The 15138-nt window shown below is 44.9% G+C and overlaps 1 long non-coding RNA gene across 1 annotated transcript in view; it reads left to right on the top strand.

The window, feature by feature from the left end:
- The window catches only part of LOC121833679, a 103218-nt gene extending 102521 nt beyond the window's left edge, over nt 1-697 (top strand). Inside the window, exon 3 of the long non-coding RNA XR_006076753.1 lies at nt 654-697. This is a non-coding gene — a long non-coding RNA (uncharacterized LOC121833679). The remainder of the gene's footprint in view (nt 1-653) is intronic.
- The last annotated feature ends 14441 nt before the right edge of the window (nt 698-15138 follow it).

Consider the following 15138-nt stretch of genomic DNA (forward strand, 5'->3'; position numbering starts at 1 on the left):
AAAAAAAAGCAATGTGCGCAGGGACAATGCATGTAAATCGTCATGCTCATTTGTACCTGCGCACATCGCACTTTTTTTTTTTTTTTTTGGTGGAATCGTATTATGAGCTGAGCGTCATTCGCCGTGATTGGTCGTCTCTGTGTTCTGCAGGTAAATAAGCTCAATTCCGTTTTTTGTTTAGTTTTTGTTTTTGTTGGTGCTCTTTTTTTTTTGTTTTTAAGAGTGTGTGTAGCATTTTGGTATAGTGCGTTGAAATGTTGACGAGAGTGTTTTCCAGTTAGTTCAACCCGTAGCCACAGTTGGGCTACGGGTTGTCCGTCGAGCTTCCGCGTTTTTGTCGCTTGAGGGGATCTACTAAAGGTGATGCCATGCGCGGGCTTTGTAGTTTAGGTGCTATTGTACGAGCGCGAGCAGCTTTCTTGTGAAACAGCTTCGGTTAGATGAAAACGCGTAAATCGAGACGGACTGTATGTGCTGGCGGTGCGGGGGGGGGGGAGGGGAACTTTCCTGGGCAGGAATGCGTTTTAACGCGGCCTTGCGTTCTCTAGACATTAGACGTTGTGCTATTTTTTATTCAAATATGACGATGTGCTATTTTTTGTCAAAATAAGACAAGGACGAATTTTAATTGTAGTTATATTACTTTTTTCCAGATGAAACCACTTCCTAGCGACTAAATAAGCCACTAGCAAGGTAAGTAGTCTTGTTTCCCTTTGCGGTTACATTTCCGTATTGGCGTTATTGTTATAACAAGAAACAAAGCGTGCCTGAATGTCGAAAAGTGTTGCGTGCAGGAAGTTGGTTTCCAACCTGTGTCAAAAAACCAGGTCCCTGCATGCGCATATTCAAATTATATATTCGCTAGTTATTTTTTCCTAGGGACGACAGATCGCACTCCGGGCCTCTGAAGTCCGAGCCTCGAGGGGTGGTAGACAGATAAGCGCTCGCCGGGGCTAAGACGACAAATGGCGGCGGCCGTCTTTGCGCGGCGGAGTGTCAACAGCTCTGCCTGTCGTCCGTGCTCGGGGGGCTTTGAAATGGGCGGCGCCCCGCGTTTTGAAACGTGTGTGTGTGCTCCTAATTGGGGAGGGGACGCCGACGCCGCCCGCTCGGCTGCCCTCCCGCGAATCTGGTCTTCCCGAGGAGCTTGTTCCCGGGAGTCCAGGGTCCGTCCAAATTGGCGCCAGGCGTTAGGGACTGTTGGCCTAAGAGTCGTTAGCGATGTTTTCGGTAGGCTGACGGCGCCCCCTTCCTTTAATCCCGTAATTCTACACTGTCGCCGCGTTCCCAGCCAGATCAGTTCGTTTGACGTTGATACTTGGAAGCGGCGCGTTTTTCGAGGAAAAGAGAGGGAAAGGGCGCTGATGGCAAGTGCGGAAAGCGGCTCGGGATGAAACAACAGTCAATACCAAACTCCCGATTTTTTTTGATTTTTTTTTTTTTGCGGGGGAAGAGGAAATGGGGGGGGGGGGGGGTGAAGAGATGTTTTGAGTAATATAACGAGACTGGTGTTAGTTTAAATTGCAAGAAGGAACCAAAATAAAAAAGTGACAGACGCATGAGCTCCTATGCACCTAACATAATTATAAGTGCAACCTGCGTACAATCTTGTTCGGCTACGGGTCTGAGTTTATTGCCTGCTAATTGATCATTAGTAAGCGGTATGGTGGCCTGACTGGCGTGACGTTGAAAAGCCCTAGGTTCAGGAACAATATCGCTCGTAGAAACAATTATGACTCCATATATCGTGATTTTTTGCATTGCCGCATGCGTCAAGTTTGCTTAGCTTTGATGTCTTCGCGTCAGCTTCGATTCCCGTCGCCTGAATTTGTGACCGGCCGCCGAAACCATAGTGACTCCCTGGAGCCCTACACCTAAAGTACAGAGGCAATAAAGAGCCACGGTCGACTAAGCAAGCCAGTCAGTTGCCATTTTGTGACCGTCGCAAAATGTACGTTATTTGTTTTTATAGTTATTGGCATACATTCGGCTAATAAAACATTTCCTTGAAATTTAAAGTTTTTTTCAACTTTTTCACAACAGTGCGCTATTTGGCAAAACATAATTACTCAAAAACTATTTAAATTAAAAAAAGGAAGGTTACCTCTGTTTATAGACTGTCCTTCGCTCATCCTTCGTTCCTGATTGGTTTTACGTTTGCGGCGAATATTAAAATTGTTCACGTGAGTTTACTTTCTGTGTTGCGTCTGGATTAATGTTTGCGAGCAAACCTTGTTGGCCCGCATAGAGCAGTAATAGACTGCGTGATTAATAAAGGGGACTGAGATATGCGGGCAGTCGTTTCTGTATTCGCGCTGAACTTGTAGGAAGGCTTCCGGGATGTATTGTTTGCAAGGAATGTACCCTATACCATAATTTGTTTGCATTACCACTTCTGTCAAGTACACCAGTGAGTACCCACATTTAACCCTCGTAAAATTGAGGCTGCAAACAAGACATCCTAACAACGCCTTGCCGTACTTTTGTTTTTTTACTCGCAGTATAGTCACAATCTGGTAAGTAAAAATCTGTGTCAGCTACAAAAATATAAAACAAATGTAACGAGCTTTAAGTTAGCTTCATATTACAACGAGTCCATGCTATAGTGACCATCGAACGAGTGGTATATTTAGTGTCAACACCAGACAAAGTTACAGGCAACTGTTTTTTTTTATTTTTATTTTTTCTATGAGCACAGAAAACATTTACACGGTTTTTTTTTATGTTATCCTAACACGACTTCAAAGCGAGAGTCCAAGTGCCGATGTAAACATGATAGCGAACCTCCGAAGACTGCGTGCTCTTTGACGACGCACTTTTGGCGCCGTTTCATTGGTCCTTTCGTTTTGGTACCTTTCGTGTTGCCGACGTGTTTTCGCTCAAAGACCTTGAAGGTCGACTGAACCATGAAACATGTAAGCTTTTCGCCTTAATAAAAATGATGATGATGGTGAGTTGTGGTGTATACTCTGATACACGGCTCGACACTCACTTATTTTTTTATTCACCTTAGTAAAGAAAGAGACGTAAGAGAAATTACGTTTAGCTCGAATACACAAGTTAGAAAACAACGGCGACAGTATATTTTATTCGCAGGCGTACTAAAGATATTTCTTGGTTTGTTTTAAAGGTATGTTATGCGACAACGGTTGACGAGACGCCATGTCTGTTCTCCTGAGTATTGCAAGGTATCCCCCGTATTTTGGGCGATGGATCTAATCGACCATAACCTAGTGAATAATAAACTAGTTTCTAAACGCAGTTGATATTTTGACCACAGTCAATGATCCAGTAAGCAGAAAGTCGAGCTCCCGGAAATATAAAATCTGCGCGTGTCTAAAACAAAAAGCATGATGTAGAAGTATACAAACGATTATGCTGCACCAAATTATATACAGATATTAGACTAATGTCAACGTACCCCGAGGTTATATTACACTCCCACACGTGAGGGTATTTAAAAGTCATATACGCAGGTCTCAGGCAGTGCTACACAGACTCCGATTGAGGGTGGCGTTTATCCGGCACTTCCTGCATCGTATAGAAAGAAGAGACAGCCCCCCTAACTAGTCTCCGATGTCCCAGAAACCGTACGTCAGCTCACCTGGGACTCGGTTATCTATGCAGTGGAACAATAAGATTTTCAAAGGAAAGTCTAGAGCCGTGAAAACAATTCTTTTCCTGTGACGAGGTGGTGTGGGAATGGCAGTGCACAGAATATTCCTTGAGAGCCGAGAAAGCGTCCGTTTAATTCCTTCAGGACACCCGTCTACTCTAATCCCTATAGGCAAAAAGGGACTAACTATTTAGCTGTTTCAACCTTTAACCACTCAACCCTTCATTTCTTCAGTTCTTCCTTCTCATAGTCATTACCTCATCCCCCTATTTATCCATTTATACCTTCCCCTGTGCAGGCTAGCCAGCAAAGACAGAAGTCCAGGCTTAACTCTCTGCCCTTCAATCATCATTATAACAAACCAAACAAAAACATGAGGGGGACGTTGTTTACATTGACCAGCCACGTACAAGGGAACTGCCCTTACGATGTCTTGCGATAAATATTTCATTGGCCTTTGTTTTCTGCTCTTCGACGAAAATGGAAAAATCTTGTTTTCTGGATAGCGGGGCCTACTTTATGCCGCGGAGCGTAACAGCGATAGCTGCACGCTCGGTCGTTACGAGGCGCCCTTTCAAAATGTATTTATAAGTGCTATGGAAAGCTCATAAAGCGCAGCCGGACGGGATAACCGTCTTGAGTGGTAGCGCCACGCATGTAATGACAATGAAGAAACCTTTTTTTTTTTCTTCCTTTCTTTATTTCTTTCTCTCGTACTTTCATTCCTTTCTTTCTCTTTGATGTCGCGTCTGGAACGGGTAGAATCCCTAGCACTGCCGGCAACGTAGAGACCGGAACGAGCTATCCTCTCAACCGCGCTGGGTCCTCGAAACAAAGCAGAACTATTCCATTTCGGTAATGGCATGATTCAAGATGCCCTTGCGGATTTTCCTCTTTGCTTTGCCCCTTTTGCGAACCTTCGCGTTAACTCTGTCATTCTCTCTCTCTCTCTTTCTCTCTCTGGCCAGTGCTACGCTCTCCAATTTCCAGCGTGGATGGCTTTCGGAAGTTAGACGCGGTCGCAGTCGACTTAGAAAGGCCAAATCTCCGCAAACATATAACTGCCCTTGGTGAAAATAACCCACGAGTCGCTTGGTCTCTCTTGCCTTTTTTTACTATCGTACTCTCACTCCCGGCGTTCCTCTTTCCAACTCCAGTGCTCATTTTTTTTTTTTGCTCCTTGATTGAGTAAGAAAAGAGAGTAGAATGAGGGCAGTTGCTTTTTGGCTGGAGTGCGCAGACATCGCCTCCAAATAGGAGAAAGAAAATTAGGACAAGATCGCTAAAAACAAGACGCGCAGAAAAGTGAAGGAGACTTGTATCCGCCGAGAAGACAAAACGCAAACATTAACGGACTCCAGCAGCGTGATTAAAAGCTCGCGATGCTCGTGTTCAAATGCACTTGTCGTTGTTGTTTTCAGAAAAACCTGTGCCGGCCCGTCATCACGTCATAAGACTTATCATCACAGTCAATTGTTTAGTTAACTCTTTATTAAACCTGCATCTTTTATTTCACCGTGTCTTGGCCATTGCCGCAAAGTCGATATACCTAGTCAAAATGCCAGCGGCGTATTTATACTCATTTTCTTTAAGGGCATATCTCCAATGGAACCGTCTCCCTGTCTTTTTTTCTCAGAATCAGTGACGGCAATTGCATTTAAGTAGCACTTTATAACCTTATATAATGTATCCTGTTCTCGTCTATATCAATCACATTAATATGCAATATTTCTGGGTTTTTTTGTGTTTTTTTTTGCACCTAGTGTCAGATGTTTTCAGGCCTATCATTCCTTATACGTTTATTATGTGCTTATGTTCAAGATAAATGTATGTTTTGTTAAGCCCCTCCCTCTTTTAATACTAATTACATTAGAGTACAATAAATAAATGCCTAAATAAATATATAAATAATATTTTTTTCTTGCTTCGTACGGTCTAAGGAATGCCTGCGAGTCTACTTACCCGCAAAACACTCAAAGAGCCAATCTCTGCTATATACGAAATCAGCTCAGCGAATGATGAGGCGGAACATCTGTTTAGACCTCAAAATTCAGTCTGCGCTGTGGCATTACGCAATGCAAGCATGACGCTTTGTATTGCGCAATGCCACAGCGCAGACTTCATTTTCAGGTCTAAACAGATGTTCCGCCTCATCATTCGCTGAGCGTATTTCGTAGATCGCAATGATTGGCTCGTTGAGTGTTTTTTCGGGTAAGTAGACGCGCAGGCATTTCCTACAGTGTAAATTAAAAATGAGATGACACTTATTTTTTCATTTGTCATTTCCCGCAATGGCAGTTTCGCTAAACGCTTTCACCGGTAACGAAACTTGAAGCCCGACTGAAAAAAAAAAATCGCTGAAAACCGAGTGTTAGAGCAGTCAGGTGAGCATTACGGTATAAGTTCCAAACAACTAAACGTAAAACTACCACACACACACACACACACACACAAAAGTGCTGTTTTATAATTGTGTGGCACTGAAACATGGTGATACAACATAACAACTCTATTACTTCGTCGTTCACAGCAAGAAAGAAATACGTGAGTCTTAACTTCGCATAAGGGCTTCGTAATTCGTGGCATTTTTTTTTAAAATATCTATTGGTATGTCTTTATAATATCTATATTTGTACTGTTGTTTTGTTTGCGTCTCTTCTTTTTCTTTTTTTCTTAGGAAAAAAAAGAGGGGGGGGGGGGGTTACAAGACATACAAGTACTACATGGTACGTCTATGCTCCGTTTTACAATACCTTGGCGAACTGTGGAGGCTGTGGCCCCATCAACCCAATTAGAGCGTCGGAGCAAGGCACGTGACAACACTCCATAGTCGAGGCCACGGAGCCCTCTTTACTGCCACATCCACTACAAAAAGTAGTTCTAGGCTTCTTTTTTCTTTTAGTAGCGTTGCGGTCAGACTCTTCTGACCACAACACTACACGGCACGGAAGCAAGGCGAAGACGTGCTACTTTCAAACGATACTTCATTCGGATCAACACTTTTTCGTGAAAAAAACATGGCTTTGAACGATGTATGAACCATCGCTGCCGTGTAATCCACCGCTTCCGCTTAAAATATATCGCCCTGGCATTAGCACCCGCCAAAGGTTCGTGGGTAAATTGAGCGGATGGTCGCCTCATGAACTGTTCCCGAAGAGCTCTCTACTCTAGCGGAAGGCAAGGTTGCGCCGGTGGACGTACATTCGAAGTTGGCTGGTTTCGCAGTAGACGACGCTTGACTAGCAGACGACAGCTGGTTTCTCCGGGCCTCGCATTTTGGCGCAGCGACACGAACCGCACGAACGCTCCCGTGACGTGGTGTAATGTGCCTCGCTTCGACGCGCTTATTGTGTCTAGGGAACCGTAGCCTCCGCAGTTCGCTAAGTTATCGTGAAACGGAGTATATAGGAGTCAATGATTGCGTAATTATTAGTAGGGGACCTACCTACACTGCAAGATCATGCGTGTCGCGCCCTCTTTCATACGTTTTCATAGCGTGGCAATCTAACAAAATTGCAACGTGCATTTCACATTATGTTATCTAGAACTGCCCTAGCAACATCATTCTCATTAAACAGCGAGCGAAATCTAGCATACTTTTATCTCTCTTTATACTCGGTATAGTGGCATAGTGGCAGCTATGTTGTATTAAACTTGCTTCGGCAACAGTGAATATTTTGAGTTGTAAATAAGCACAGCAACCGTAGAAATATACTTTATTCACCAAGTGGTAAATTTCCATTTCTGATTCGTTTTATGTTTATTTTATGCAGAAGAAAAAAAACGCGTACCTTTACCTGGATCATTTTGACAACTCGCATCCGCTCGACCCACGCCCTAACACCAAAACCAACATGAGAATGAATAGGAAAATCGAACCGGGGGGGGGGGGGGGGGGGGGGGGTGGCAGTCGGGCATATATAAACATTGTGCATCCGGTTGAGTTTGCGCGAAGGTACATACTCAAAAATCATCGAGTAAACAGGCACGCCACGCTGCTCTAGTCGCGTGGGTTGTATAGGTGCGCGCTTGCAGCGTCACCGAGATCGATTAGCGGCGGAAGCGGGAACTAGACAAGTGAGGAGGATGAGACGGCGGAGGCGGCGGAGGAGGAGGGATCGACAACCCGCGGGGATTCTTGTCTCTCGCCTCGTCCTTTGCGTTTCTCGGCGCAAACAATGGCATCTGTAGACGAGTTTACTCTTCCGTGACGACGAAACTCGCTCGAAAGCACGGCGGGTCGGGGCCTTTGGGGCTTCCCGTCGGAAGACTTCTCCGATCGCCAACTGCTTCCCGAAGACTGTCCTTTTATCCTTTTTTCGATGGAAACAATTTTTCCGATGAGGCAGGAACTCGGAGGAAAAGAATGTGGTGTTGTTTCAGCAATTGCGTCCTTATCTATATGGATGTTGTCGAACCAGAGATGAGCTAACAAACAGGCGTCTGGGTTCGCTGGTCGCGGGCGTTTCAGTAAAACGTGGGGCAAACAAGGCGACACGAAATGACGTAGGTTACCCGAAACCGCGCACATAATGCGCCTGAGATATATAGATTTTAATTTTTGCAATAAATCGTTGATATTAGTGCGGGTCATCCAGACCGACATCAAGATGAATCCTTTTACCATCATTTTCGTTTTCTTTTTTAAATGCATTTGAAAGTTCTTTTTTCAGTTGCGTATAAACGTTATAAAAAATAGTCTATATTTGCATGAGCTTACCTTTATAGCAAAGTTCACTCAAATGTGTGGTCCTAGACTACACCTAGCTACGTTTGCAAAATGAAAGGAAGCAATATGAGCTATTTGGTCATTTATTGAGGAAAACATTTTTCGAACCCCGATTTCCAAACGTCGCCAGAACTTACATTAGTGGCAGAGATTCGGGACTACCTGAAACAAGTGGCGTACTGGTAAAGTCAGCACCCTCAGACGTAGAAAATCTCAATAGGCACAGTGCAACCTTTCTGGTCGAACCGTCCTTCAAGCGACTGGCCAACGAAGGCAGGTCTTAATTGAAAGCCCGCTCTCGCCCGTGCCCCCTTTCTTAGTTGTTTCGTCCCACACTTTCCCTACATCTGTTGGCTGTCCCTCGCAACCGTCCTTCTACGTCCAGAAAAACACCAGCTTGTGTTTCCTCATTAACGCTCAACCAGCCTCCCCAACCATTCCCCCATGCCCCCACTCCGCGATCGGATTAATATTTGACGGCCGAGACCTCGTCTTTCATCTTTCTGGTGTATCTTTTTGCCCCCTCACGCCATGCCGACACCCCCGTTCCTCTCGGCCTTCCGTCCACTCTCGATTTCCGCACGTCCCCTTAACTCTCCCTTTTCTCCCCCGTCTTGGGTCTCGCGTCTCCTTTCTTGCTCCTGTCCGGCTGGACGCCCTCTCTTCAATATCGCGGCGTATCGCGTATAAACGCAACCGCTCAGAAATATCATCTCCCGGCACACAGACACACACACACTGACCGGCCTCAAAAGGAGAGATTCCCCCGACCAAGAAGATTGAAAGGGGACTATGAGAGGAAGGGAAGCCACGGGGTGGGAGGGGACGAGGAGCGACCCAAAGCAGCCCCAAAGTCTGGCAGTGATGCAAGGAATAAAAAAAAAAAAGGGGGAGAAAGAGGAAAAGGTTGCAGAAGCGTTGTAAGAAGGGGCTTGGATATCCGAGACCCAACGGAGCAAAAACCAATTTGAACCCGCGACCCCATCACCACGGGGTTTGGATCGGGGATGGGAAGCCCGAACTCTGGGCTCGACTCTACTCTCCCGAGGGTGGAGGGGAGGCGGCGGGGTGGACGGGGACGAAGAAATGGCGAATGTGGGAGTAGAGGGGAGGAGAGAGGAGGAGAGAGGAACGGAAAGGGCGGAAGAGGGGGATTGTGTATCTTTTCCTCGCGGACGTGTTCCCCGGAGGAAAAGTGCCTCTGGCGACGGGTGTGAGTCATGTGATTAGATACGGGGGTGCAAACTGGTTTCTAATTGGACCGGTTATCGCGAAAGCATCTACTGGTCACGGTTCTCGATTGCGAGGATGGAAGGTGCCCGGTTTGGGGGAGAGGGGAGTCGAGGGGGTGGGTCTGTTAGGACCATAGCCTCCTTTATACTAGAAAGACTGGCAGAACCCAAAGAGAAGCGGTCACGGAAAAGGGGAGAGGAGAGGCGGTGACAGAGGGTTCCCAAAATATCCTGGAGCGGATTTCTTAGTGGCGCCATCATAGCGCGAGCGGTCAAACCCAAAAACACCTGTTAATTTTTTTAAATTTTTTTAGGGGAGAAATATGACGTTGGTTTACCCCTTTTTCTTCTTCCTCCGTGCAACGGTCGCCGCATCCTTTCCGCGTTGCCTCGCCCCTCGCCGCCACCGCGTTCGGGAAAACAAAAAAAAAAAAAAAGCTAAAAAGCTAAGAGAAAAAAAAAAACAATACAAATGTGTTTTGGGGAGAGGCCGCTAGGTCCGATGGCGCTGATGAGAGATCGCCTCCTGCGCTACCATCGCGTTCGCCTTTCTGCTGTTTCTCCTCTCTCTTTTCCGGCGACCTGGTGCTCTATTGTTCCCTTGTCAATTTAACGGGCTTTCCAGTACATAGGAGGTTATGGCAGGTTATGGCTAGACATGTATACTGTTGTCGTTTGAGTTGCACCCACACTCTCAAAACATAAGGCTTTTTTTTATGCCGGGCTGGTACGGGTTTTTTGTGAACACACATGACAAAACTAAGATAGGTTAGAGATGTATTTGCATTGAAATTACCCGCAACCTGTTTTGAAAACGTCTATAATAACGTTGAAACCTCTTTTTCAATTCTTTATTTCGTTGACTTCGCTTATTTCTGTAAACGTGAAATGGTATCCGCGTAAAGTGGCGCGTGAAATTCTTTATATTTCTTTTTGTTGGATCGTGACCTGCGTCACATTTACGCTGAATTATCTAGTTTCGTTGGGTTTAACTCTTGTTCACGGTAATTTTTGTAGTAATGCGACTGCAAAAGGCTTTGGTTGCATCAAAAACCTATCACCTCCTCTGATGCAGCGCATGCGCGTTGGTGAAGAACTTGAAATTGTCAACTTTTAATTTACTTGATATAACATTGAGAAACATTGCAGTACAAAATAAAACTGTACGAGATTTTCTCCAGATTTTCATTGTCTCCCATCCACGTGTTTGTTAAGAGACTCGACCGTTCTTCCTCTGCACCTTCTTGAACAATATCCAACCAATCAAATTGAGACGTTGCCTTCTCTTTTACTACCTTCTGTTGTGTTCTCTTTTCTGCCCCAGTCTCAGGTTTACAATCATGTTCAACTTACACCAGCTCGATTGCACTCTGACTATTTTTTCGTTAATCCAACCTTGTTCGCTGATTAAACGGCGTTCAGTGTTCTATCGCTGGAAGTAAAGTACCCATTTCCGAACGACTACTGACACACGTCGCTACCTAGTTACATTGATTAAACATTTAAATCAAAACAAAACAAAAACGATAGTAATAAATAAATACTATTGAATTTGTTAACCAAAAAATACAATCGCATGATTATTGATTCGCAATGGATTGCTTCTTGTTAAATGCCCTCTACGCCATTTCTGGGATTTTAACTAGAACGAGTCGATGTTGAGCCTGGACCGCAATAAAACGGCGTGTAGTTTATATATTCAGGTAACAAGTCATATCTCGCTGTTCTCGGGAGGGAGAATGCTAATTCCGGTGGAAAACACTCCTTACCATAGTCACGGCTGCGGCTGTTCGATATCGTGCGCGACATTAAATACGCGAAGTCGACACAATTCAAAAACAGTCTGATGCGACGCCCAAGTAGCGAACGAAATCAAGTCGGCCCAAAAATGGATACAAAAAATGCAGGACTCATAACGTACGTGCGACGCATAAACGCGGCGGTGGCCGAATTTGCCGCTCACGCCCCGCCAAATGGGCCTCCGCGAGATAAATAAAGAAGCGAAAGAAACGCGATGAAAGTTATAAACAAAGTTTTCTTCATTCCCCGTCTTCTTCGTTCTCTTCTAACCCCCGCTCCTTGTGGTAATGGAGTCAGTTTTATTATTCCTAAACTTCTGTAACCAAGGAAACAAAAGTATTCGAGATATTCATGCTTAAATAACCGTGCTGCCCAGCGGGAATTTCTTTTAGGTGCCCTCTCCCTCCGTTTTCTCATATATATATATATATATATATAGATATTTTTTTTTTTGTTTACTTTTTTCAGTTTCTTAACGGGCGCATCTCGGTGGCTCTGAAAAAGGAGAAAATAATTTGAATAGAAAAAGAGCATTTTACTTAGAGTCGTTTCTTTTTTATATAATTATTTGTGAGATGGTAGTGCTTTTTTTTTTTTTTGTCCTTACGATCTATCCACGTTGTTTCGCTCTAGGAGTGCAGGTTCGCAATAAAGCTTACTTTCAAATGGGAAAAAAAGAAGGCACTCGGGAATTACTTGAAGCTGGAGACGTTCGGGTGCCTACCCAGTGAAGTGGATGTCGCTTCCTGCCGATTCGCAACTTCTGGGTTCATATATCTACCTGCGTTTTGGTGTTTCGGCTCAGATACATCACCATCATTTTGTGATCGAAGTATGAATAGTCTGTTCTTATTATGTATTGGCCATTTTGGTTTACAATATCAATGACGGCATTAGATCAGCGTCAGTAAACCACCCCAATACGTTGTTCAGTAAACTGTTGTTGTTGTTGGCGTCGAAGAAAAAGGAAACAGAAGGCACCGGAACAGTATAGCCGCTCGTACAGAAGGTTGACACTTGCAAGTGCTCCCTCAGTCTATTCGATTGTCGTAAAGCTTGGACCCTTCGTGTGTTCGCTATCTTAGGTGAGAGTGTTTGTAATGGTCTAAACTATATATAAAAAAGTTTGCTTCAAGCGACATGATTGAGGAGTCGGGACGGCAAGAGTACTCACAATAAACGTAACTACTAAGAACTTTTTTTTGTTTTTACTTTGATTGTTATTTTTATGGCTCAAATCAGAGTAGCCTTGGTGCTCAAACTACTCGGTTACCGCATACGCGGTAACCGAGCATTTTGAAGCCTTGTAAAATTGTTTACCAGACTCCATACATTTAGGTGTGTGCTGAAAAGTATATTTCGAGAAGACAACGCGTGCTCCTGGCACCTGTATCACTCTAGGCAAGTACCCGACAAAGACGTCATCTGTAGAATACGTTATCTTTTTTTTTTTTTTTTTTGGGGGGGGTGTTTAAACTTTTGTGCAGTGGTTTATATTCCGAGACTCGTACTGCGAGTTCCGACGATAACATCGTTATTTGTCGCTATTGGCATCACATGATCGTCAATGGGAGTGAGGCGCCACTGTGCGGCGGTAATAATATAGTAAATTATTTCCTCAATCGTAAAACTTTCGTGTCTCCTTTTAAAGTCTCCCTTTCCCATATTGCTACTGCATCTTGCGCTCTCACCTAGTAACCCTCGCCAAAATCGTATTTTGCGTTAAAACGATCTGCTTAAATTCAGTCTAGTTCTTTGTGGCACTCGACAGTCTACCGTGGAGTTCGTTGAGCGTTATCTTTTATTTCAATTTTGATTTTACTGGAATAAATAGCTATTGTCGTCCTTTTTGCGCGTCCCTTCTATGTGACTTTTCGGAAGTCCTCATAAATAAATAAATAAATAAATAAATAAATAATTAGTATTGGGGGAGCGTTTGAGAAGGAGCCACGCTGAATTTCTTGTTTGCTCCTGTAAAGCGTGCTTTGCCTGCAGCGCTTCTCTGCGTTAGGTGGAACGAACTCAACGGAGTGACTTCCAGCTTGCGATGGCAGGAAGAAAAGCCTTGAATATTGTCGTCCTAAGCTGGACTCCAGTCACTGATTGGCGACGTGCGCGACCGAAAGCGTCGCTGTGATCGGCCTTCCACGATTGGCCCAAAAGCTGACTATGACGTCGGAAACAGTATACCATCGACGGAAATAAGAGGAATGAAAGAACTTTAATTTCGACGGTGTTGGCAGTGTTCCTTTGAGAGCGCAAGGATTTCAGGCTTCCACCACGCTATTTACAAACACCATCGAACTTGTTGTCCGCAAGGTAATGACGTCACAAGGGGGAACCATAGGAGGGCGCCACCAAAACATCTCGCCGCTAATAGGATGAGAACAACAGATATGTTCTTCAGCGCGAGCCTCCTACCATAGGTAACGTTTCGGCATGTCGTAAGTTTCGGCCGTGCACGTGCAGCCAATGCACGAAGGAGGGCAAGAATCGCATAAGCGCTCCATCAGCACTGTTTTAGTGTTGACTTGGCGCTGTGCTGTGTTGTTGAACCGGTTTTCAGGGCACCGAAAATTGCGCACTTTAACGACGTTTGCTTCGTACCGACTGTCTCCAGCATAGAGCAAAAGATTCAAAACATACAAAATTCATCACCGGTGTACAGTCACTCGTCTTCTATATGAACTGGCGCGTTTATCCACAGGAGGTGCGAGAACCACGTATGCACAGGAATCTTTTTTTCGAAACCTCCGCCCAAGTTCCAGAGAATTTTACCGAAACACGCAATCCCAGTTCATGGCAATAATAAATTGTTCCCCTAACACTATTCTTATATCCGGAACCAAACCTCGCAGAAAGGGTTAGTACAGACGCACGCTCGAGGAGACTTAACAAAGCAGTAAGAGGGGACCCCGGGTTTGGGAAGGGGGGGGGGGGGAGTAGAATGAAAAGAAGAGGGGCTGGGATTTGGGGGCGAAGGGGGGGGGGGGGGGTGTATTGACCTGTGTTTTGCTTCTTTTGGTACCACGATTGGTCGAGACTAGTCACGTGACGGCTCTTTGTCCGCGGAACGGGCAGCGCGTGCCAGCTGACGCACGTGAACGCGGGGAGAAGCGACTGGCGTCACGCATCGCGTGCCCCTCGCTAATGGCGCAGAGCGACGATTGCGCCCCTCCATGAAAACAAACTGGAACGCCGCCTAACGACCATGGCAAAATGCGAAACGGGAACAAAAATTTGTTCCGAACGCCATCTGTCTCCTGAACGGCGTAACGTTATTACTTCAGCATCACTTCTTTGGACACTTTTCTTTTCATATCTTTTTTTCTTTTTTTTTACCTTTTGTTGGGACCCTTGTTTGATGTACACGCCCGTGCCGCGTCAGTGGGGTAGTTCTAGCGTGGCGTTTCGAGAGAGAGCGCCTCTGCTCGTATTTTTGCTATTAGCGTTATTATTGCTTCTATTTTTGGATGGCGGTCCCTTCACGGTTGCTGCTTATTATTCGCGATGCGACAGACAACAGTTTGAAAAGGTGGTTATATATATAGTTTTTTTCTTCTTCTAAATATCCGCGAACACGAGCATACCAGGTTTACCTCTAGAAACAAAGTTGATGACAATAAAACTACCGATGTCACACGCCTCGTTGATATGGCCGAGTAAATCAAATTAGTGTCCTCCTCTCGTAAATTATAAGTCTCTAAACATGCTTTTCATTAATTCGCGGATATTAGAGCGTAAACTTCGCCTCAGAAATC

This window comes from Ixodes scapularis, unplaced genomic scaffold, assembly GCF_016920785.2.
Source record: "Ixodes scapularis isolate PalLabHiFi unplaced genomic scaffold, ASM1692078v2 PGA_scaffold9__187_contigs__length_104089568, whole genome shotgun sequence".
NCBI lineage: Eukaryota > Metazoa > Arthropoda > Arachnida > Ixodida > Ixodidae > Ixodes > Ixodes scapularis.